Here is an 8,504-nt window from a genome sequence, read left to right on the forward strand (position 1 = left end):
GCCTTTCTTAATATAATGAGATTATGTACATAATTCTGGAAACAAAGGCTTCGCAATTCCAGCAGCAACACACAATATTATTGTTTCAAATTCTTCAGGGGGGGGAAAAAGAATGGCAACAGAGAGTGGAGATGTTATGAAAAGAGCCCATGCCATCAACAGCCCGTCACTTAGCCGCGCACTATTAATAAATAATGCACTCTCTTCCTCTCAGCCATTACTTCTACAAGTTTTAAATGGTATACATTTTCATTAACGTCAGTGGGTTCTTCTTTATTGTGCCATCCTGTATGTTAGTTGAGCCTTTTTCCCTCAGCCTCTTAAGATCATTATGTTAGCAGTGATGCATATGAACTCATTTTCATATGATGGATGTGAAGGACAGGGGAAGGTACACAAGCCCGTACAGCAGCTCTTCGTCAGTATGAAAGTGAAAACAGTAGCTTCCTATGGATTCTTTTTCTTTTTTGGTTTGTAATGAAGCTTATAACCTTATTGCACATACAGTTTACTGCACTGGATGTGGAAGGGTGTGATTTTTAGTCATGTTAGCAGTTGAGAGGCCGGTCGTCGCTTGCTGGTTGGTCTAGTTTGGTCCGGATTAAAATATCTCGATAAATATTTGATAGATTGTCATGAAATTGTGACCTAAAATCCACAGCGTCCACAGAATGGCGCCACGATCAAAACTCACAGGCAGATTTGGACGAGCATGCAATATGATCGCAATGCAGTGTTTTTATATAACCTCAATGAACCCACATTATGCAGAAATATGACTTATTTTCCTTACGCTGAATTCTTGACTAGCAAGCAGGTACAGGTTTCCCAGTGGAGTGCATGAAAATCTACAATTTCATGTGACATGAAAACCTTCTTTATTCAAAATGTGTGCAGCACATTTTCTTTTTTGAGTACCGTGATACCGTCCACATTTGCATCTGTGGAGATGAAGGGGCCATATACTGCTCAGGGTCCTGTAAGGGTAAAGAGACTGATATAAACCTTTGATGCTGTTTGATTGACTTTCCCTGTTTCCATTAATAAATTAAATCACACACATTTCCATCAGTGACAATGTCGCCACTCACTTTCTGACAGAGCAGCGGGTCACGCTGATTACGGAAATGAAACGTAACAGAAACATGACAAAGAAGATTGTTTTTGTCCTTGTTTCATTGATCACTGATAATCTATAAGTCCTGTTTCAGGAGCTATACTGATGTAAACAAACATAATTATAGGTCGGAATGTTTTATGTCGTTATGGTGTGAATTAAAATTGGGTACAACAGATCTTTAAAATGGTAATGCTTCTTACTTTTGTTAACCATAGTTACAGGACAGGATATAATATTCTATAATATTAACATATGTATATGTCTATATATATATATATATATATATATATGTATGTACAGTATATGTATAGATCACACCAATCAAACAGTTATCAGGTTAAGTGTTTTGGTTCATCTTGTTTGGTTTGTAGCCTTGTTAGTAATCCCATTTTCTCTATTTGTATTTATTCATACAATTTAAAAAATTAGCAGTGATCATGATCGCGGTCCAATTACCCCGCGATGCACCAAACCCAAATTTCACATCTCATCTTGTTCTGAAAAGGCCAACAGTAATTATTTTCATATTTATCTAAACAGCCTTTTCTGCGGGCCAGAATGGGCGATAAGCATTGTCACTTTAATTACATCAAAGTAAATATTTCATATTGGCCAAATCAGATCTTGTGGCTGCAACATTCTTGTAAATGGAATTTTATCTGTAGCTCGGGACCATTAGTGGCACTGAGTTCTGTGACAGCTTAGAGGATGGTAATTAAGTCCACTCAGCCGTGACTAAACATTTTTGACATTTTTCCTAGTCTGGAATGAACTGTCAGTGTGCAGAGAGAGTAACCATCTTGTCACTTTGTGTTTGGATAAGAATAGCAGAAAAAGCTGGGTGCTTCGCTGCAAGTCCACAGTTTTGTATCAGACACTTTTCATTATCAAAAAAAGAGAGAGAAAATGCCGAAAAAGAGAAAATGGTTGTGGCTTAGACATTAGTTTGTGTGTCTGTCTATACAGTCTGAGTATGTGTGTGTGTGTGTGTGTGTGCGTAACTGAGTATGAGGACGAAAAAAAAAACCAACCTAACCTATTTCTGGCGTGTTTTCATTTTGCAACAGTAGCAAGAGAGGAGCGGCCTCAAATACTGTATGTGTGAAAATTCACAAACTGATTCTAGCTCAGTTAATGCAAAGAAAAGTAGGACACATTTGACTTGCTCTGCATCATGGTCTGCTGATGGATCAAAGCTGTCAGAGTAGCCCAGTTTCTCATCGTTTCTTATACCATTTGTTTGGACCTTTAACGTGTTTGCATCCATGCAGCACTGCACATATATTGTGTGTGTGTGAGTGTGTGCGTGCGTAAACAAACACATTTATTAGAAGAAAAAAGAGAAAAAACTGAGGTCGATTTCAACAAAGTTTGCTGCATATTGTGATTCATTTTGCATCTCATTTCAGTGAGTACTAATATGCTTCTCCTCTTGTGCCTGCTGATATAATGAGTTCCAGTGGATTTGAAGACAAAATCCAAAGATAACAAGGTGACTTTGAACTTGCCTCCGAAGATATTCCTCTGGCATTCTTAAGGAGAAAGAAAACAACCAATGCTTTAATAGCCAATACAAGCATTCCATCAACTTTGGTATGCTTGAGTAAATTGAATACCCCTGCTTTGCCTTTTGTTCTAGAAAATGCATCAAATTGATTGAAAGAAGCAATTATGGTACCAGGGAGCAGTATTGATTTTATGAAAGTGTGCAATTATTTTAATTGGAATAACCGAATCTCGATTAGATGTTCGTAGCATATGCCGTGTTCAAAAAAAAATGTCTGCATGTTACATAGTTGTTTGGATTTTGGGCAAATTCCATTTCCAAGTAAAGCCCAAATGTATACGTACGCGAGTGCATGATTAGACCATTCATTTTCCTCTGTATTTATTTTCTCCCGGGATTCAAAAGACATTCAGTCACCGCTGGGTTTGTAGGTAATGAAAAAAAGTCAATGGGAACATTAGTGGAAATTATTTTTCATGTTTTGAAAGAGAAAACTGGGTTTGATTCGTACATGCCAGTGCAGAGACAGAGAGGGAGCACCTCTGTCTTTATTTGTGAACGTGCTGGCTGTGCTGCAGGTACTGTTCAAATGCATCTTCTCTTCCGGCAATACTGAGTTAGAACCAGTAAAGAAAAAAGGAAAAGGAAAAGGAAAAGGTGGGGGTGTAGTGGGGGAAGTCAAGCTTTAAATCTGACTGCATACCATGTGACTTGACATGGAGCAACCAAATGAGAGGGGGGGAGAGAGAGAGAGAGAAAACCATCTCTGCTTTCAGTTCAAATAGGTCCTATCATCTCCATGACAACAGTCGTAATGGTAACATGGAAATATATTAATGTAAAACCATGGCAACGTTCTCCAATTGAATTAAGCAGCACCTGTGCACATTACAGAAGAAGATAAAAGACAAAAGGAGCCAGCTCCTGCTTGCCAAGCAGCTGTGGCTTTCAGACCTTAAAAACCCATCTACATTTCCTCAACGCATTTGTTTTCCAATGTTTCTGTGCGGCAAATTACCGTAGCGTTGAGCTGTTTTTTGAGGGGATTTTCTGTCGTATTTGTGCAAACAGTTGAGAAACTGGTTAATTATGTCCTCTTTTATTTTTTTGTTCTGTTCCTGGTGACTATAAACCCGACTCCTCAGCAGAGTGGTGTTGCTGGGATTAAGAGTAGTGTGTGTGTTTTATCACTGAATCACATAATGGTGAGGCAATCATTCTGATGGGTAAAAGGGAAAAGTGTTTGTGCACAAAGAGACATGTTAGAAACACAAACTCCGTATTTCGTGCTGCCTTTCATTCAAAACAGAGAATGTGAGCGAGGGAAAGTGGTTGTGTTCAGCCTTCTTGTCTCTGAGCTGAAAGGAAAAAACATTATCTACATCACCATGCCATCAAATCTGATGGATTTTATCCCATCGCTCTCCCCCTCCCCTCCCCTCCCTTTCTTCCCTCTCCTCCATCCTCTGTGTTTACTGGTAATGGCAATGTTGCATTCTCTCACCTTTGAAAATGTGACTCTGTGTGTGTGTGCGTTTGTTTGTGTCCAGAGAAAGAAGGAAGGGTTGAGGCTGACGAGAACACACGACCTAAGTGAAATTACTCATAGAAGGATGTTGTTGTTCCCAAAGACTGTTGAACACCATGTTCAGTTTGCTATATTTTATTCATGCGGGCAGTCATGTCCAACACAGCGGCCCATACAGTACATCCACTTTGGCTCAACTCTGTACGTCTCGGGGAGAAAATCCTCGTCTTGTGAGGTGGCGTGGATAAAACTCTAATCTTCAATCTCTCAAGGGATCTGATGAGAAACTATCTTCACCAACTGCTTTCCATTGTATGCAATGCTGCTTGAGTGCTCATCCATTGTGCGGCACTCAGGCACTCCTCTCTATGCAATAGGTCAATCTTATTTAAATCTAAAACCGGCTGTTTAATGCCAGCAAAGAGCAAAGATTAACAAGAAATCAACTCTGAGGAGTCCAGATTGGCTCCGTATCAAAAATACAGTAGCTGTCAGCACGCTGCACAAGAGGAGCGTGCACTGCTCTGGACCTCGAGTTGTTTGATTTTATTTCATGGACAATGACACTGATGCTGACTTAGTGGAAAATTGTAATAATTTGTCCAGTGTATTACAGGCCTGAGAACGAGCAGCGAAGTTTTCAAAGGAGTTTGACCATGAAACATGTTTCTTTTTCACACACATCTCATAAATCACAGAGAATTCCTACCACATGAATCCACTTGCCCAGTGAGATTATTATACAACTTGTGCCTTTTTAATGCCAGGGTGAAAAAGCCAACATATCCTTGAGTTGTGAGCTCATTCAAACTTCATTTTCTGTTCTCCAGTGCCTGCTGGTCAAAAGATTTATGTCAGTCGCTCTCACTCGGTTTTTTAGTTCTAAAGAAGAAATAGTTACAGTGGCCTTTTAGTTGTGGCTTTTTACTTTTGCCACAGTTCTCAGACTAAAGGAATATTTCACTAAAATACGCGTCGACACCTTAACACAATAATATCATTTAAAAATGCTATGATGCAGTTGCAGGTATCACAGCTGTGCTGATATTCAATACAACAGCATGACGTCGAGTGTGGTACAACAGTTAAAGTAAGACTTAAGTATCTCTAAATTAGACGGACATGTCATTATTACAGTTGCTAGATTCAGTTTTATGAGGTATTCCTCGTGGGACATCATCATCGTAATCAAACCAATCTTTTTCACTGTCTATTATTGCTGTGAACTGCACATGTCATCTCGAAACCTAAAAATAGACTTAGGCGCGTCTCACGCGTGCAGTGTGAACACTTTCATCTGTGAACATGGGCGCCAAAATTAAATATTTGACGCACACGCCGCGCATCCAGTGTGAACCAGGCACACCAGCGATGGCTGATAGAACCCGACAGTCAGTCAGTGTAATTAATAATTATTACAAACGCCTGTGAAACAGTGTTATACAGTTAAAAGTCCCAGTGCTGTTATACTCAACCCTCATGGATGTCTCTCATCCAATCAAATTACTTTTAACTAACTAGCTAACTAACTAACTAAACGATCTTTTACTTTGCCGCTTTCAAAAAGTTTGTCCCTGTAAAAACGGACAACGTGACAAATCTACCGACTTCCTGTCATAAACCTAAATACTTCAGTCAGTTGTTGCTGGCAGACAGAGTTTAAAATGAGTTAGTTTCAATTCATTTAAAGAGCGAGTTTGATAGTTTTTGTTAGTTTTTATTTTTGTAAATGCGTAGTTTTACTTTTCATTCGGGGCTTTCTTGTATCTTTTTGTATTTGCCAGGTGCAAGATTGAACAAGTAAGTGTGTCATAAAACGATGCCATTTTAAAAATGTATTAGGACAGATGAACAAACATCCCTGGATCAAACATAACAGTCTACAAGAAAGTAGCCCGAAGTGCAAAATGTGCATAATGCTGCTGAGGTTGGAGGCAGTAAAAAAACAAATAGCCAACCGACTAAGGACACACATGAACATAAATAATAATAAATAACCCCCATGAGACTTGTGAGCCAGGAGTCTCAGAGAGCTTAATCTGAGGAAAATAAATAATAATAAAAAAAAAATCCTAGACTAAAGGGATTCACTTAGATGAACCAACTCAACCCAATTAACTACATAATGAATGTTATATTTAACTTGCATAGCCTTATGTCCCACATTGTAAACAACAACAAATTGAAAACATTCGCTTATGAATGAAAAAGGCTGCCTTAAATACAATCCTTTCAAAATTGCCGGGCAGAGAAAACATAAATTCACTTCCTATGAACCCAAAAGGCTAATGTATGAATTACATTTACAAAGACGCAAAACTAAGCACATTCTGGCTCCAATTTGTGTTAGTTTTGCAAACACACAATTTAGTTTGTTATAGTTCATGTGTTGTTTGTTTTGTTTTGTTTTTTTAAACTCAATTTTAGTTTTTGTTAGTTTTCATTAACTATCATAAAACCTTGCTTGTGTTGCTAACCTAACCCCCAATAGTGTGTGGAGAAAAAAAACATCCAAACTGTAGATATCTTTAGAGCTTAAGTTGTTTGGTTTTATTTTGGAGTTGAAGATTACTCTCGATTTATTGCACATCTGTTGTTTTAATCCAAGTTCAGTAGCAACGCGCTTACTGCTTCATTTCAAATACGAAAGTGCAAATGAATACCAGGCCACTTTTGTGATTTTATTACATTCTAAGGTAAAAAAAACAAACATACAAACAAAACAACTACAATCAAATTCTGCCCCATAAAGTCTTGGGCCGGCCCTGCTGTCAGGTCTCATGACTGTAAACTAATATTGCCATGAGTAGTTTGCTTAAACACTGACTGCAGCTGACACGTAAATGTTTCTAAGTGACTAGTTTTGAAATTAGAGCCTTAAATATGTTTTACATTATGTTTACATTTATGTTTATTGTGCTCATGTGTTTTGGATGCATGGCTTTGGGGGAAGTTCTGAGGAACATATTTGTTTTTTTTTTTTTATTTAGAGAAAACTGACGTTTTAGCTTATTTCACTTTTAACACTGCAAGAGGAGAAGACTTCAGGAAGGATTAATGTGTGATGAACGTGAAGGTCTCTTGGATTAGTTTGCTGAGATAATGTAAACTTCCCCCACACCATAAAGAACAGAACACAGTTGTCTGACATACCTGTTATAACTGGACAACTGCTGTTCTATAGCAAACAATCAACTGATAATGTTATTTATATTTGTGAGTAAGATAGCAACATCCTGGGTGCAGTGATAGCAGGTGATATTTCAGTGAGATACTGCTTCAACTTCCAGGATACTTGAAATCAAATAAAAATAAATAAATAATAATAATAAAAAAATGGAGGCCGTCTTAATCATTGCGATGTCTCAAATAAATGTACCGCGTCCGTCTTCTTGCTTCACGGCCCACAGGACCTTTCATAGAGGCCAGTGCAGGAATCATCCTTCAGCCTAGATAAAGATCAAGTATGCTTCATTTAATCAGTGGAAGCAACATGAGAAGAAAAAGCATTGTTTCACCAGCATGCATGGTAGAGATTACTAAGAATCTGCATGTCTTGATCTCAGTAGGGAATGAAAATAGCCGGAGTTTCACAGAGATTCTCCTATCCTGTCACCTGATCTGCAGAAACAGAGGATTTGAGCATTCGTTTACTGCGCGCCTTTGAAGGTTAACAGCTCCTGAAAAGAAATGATCATTTTCTATTTTTTATTTTTTTAAATTTTGACTTTTGACCAAATTCATTTCATAAATTTGCTGTCACTGAAAAATAAAATGTAGTTAATGGTTTTTATAGCTGTGAGGTCACATTAAAAAGATGCCTGCATTCAAATTAGCCCCATTTTATCTCCTCTTTTTTTTTTTCTCTCACTTGGTAAAAACAACCATAATTTGAGCTACTCAAAAAGAATCCTAATTGCTTGGCTGAAAGGGACCATGATTGGATGCTTGAATTTCTATGTGGGCATGACTCCTCTGCTTGAATGACAATTTTCACCGACAAATGATGCCGTGTGCCTCATTGATAAGAAAAGGCCCCTGTTTTCCTGTATGTGCACAAAACACGCGGTTGCCGTAGCCACATGCATGAGACAAACTGTCCAAACTAACACAGAAAAAAACTCCAATAAATCTATTTTGTTTATCCATCACAAACACTGGCAATCAAAACAACAGGCTCTACTTTTAATACAAACAGTGTTAAAAAAAAGAAATACAAAACTTTTAACTCACTTGACATAATAGTGAAGTGCAAATGTTGGCCTTTTTTAATGATGTGAAAATGCAGAGCAAAGCTCCTGCACACTGCAATACATTCTTCCTCAAATGAGAGCTGAAATGCTATAGGC

The sequence above is a fragment of the Solea solea genome, chromosome 11 (assembly GCF_958295425.1).
Source record: "Solea solea chromosome 11, fSolSol10.1, whole genome shotgun sequence".
NCBI classification, from domain to species: Eukaryota; Metazoa; Chordata; class Actinopteri; order Pleuronectiformes; family Soleidae; genus Solea; species Solea solea.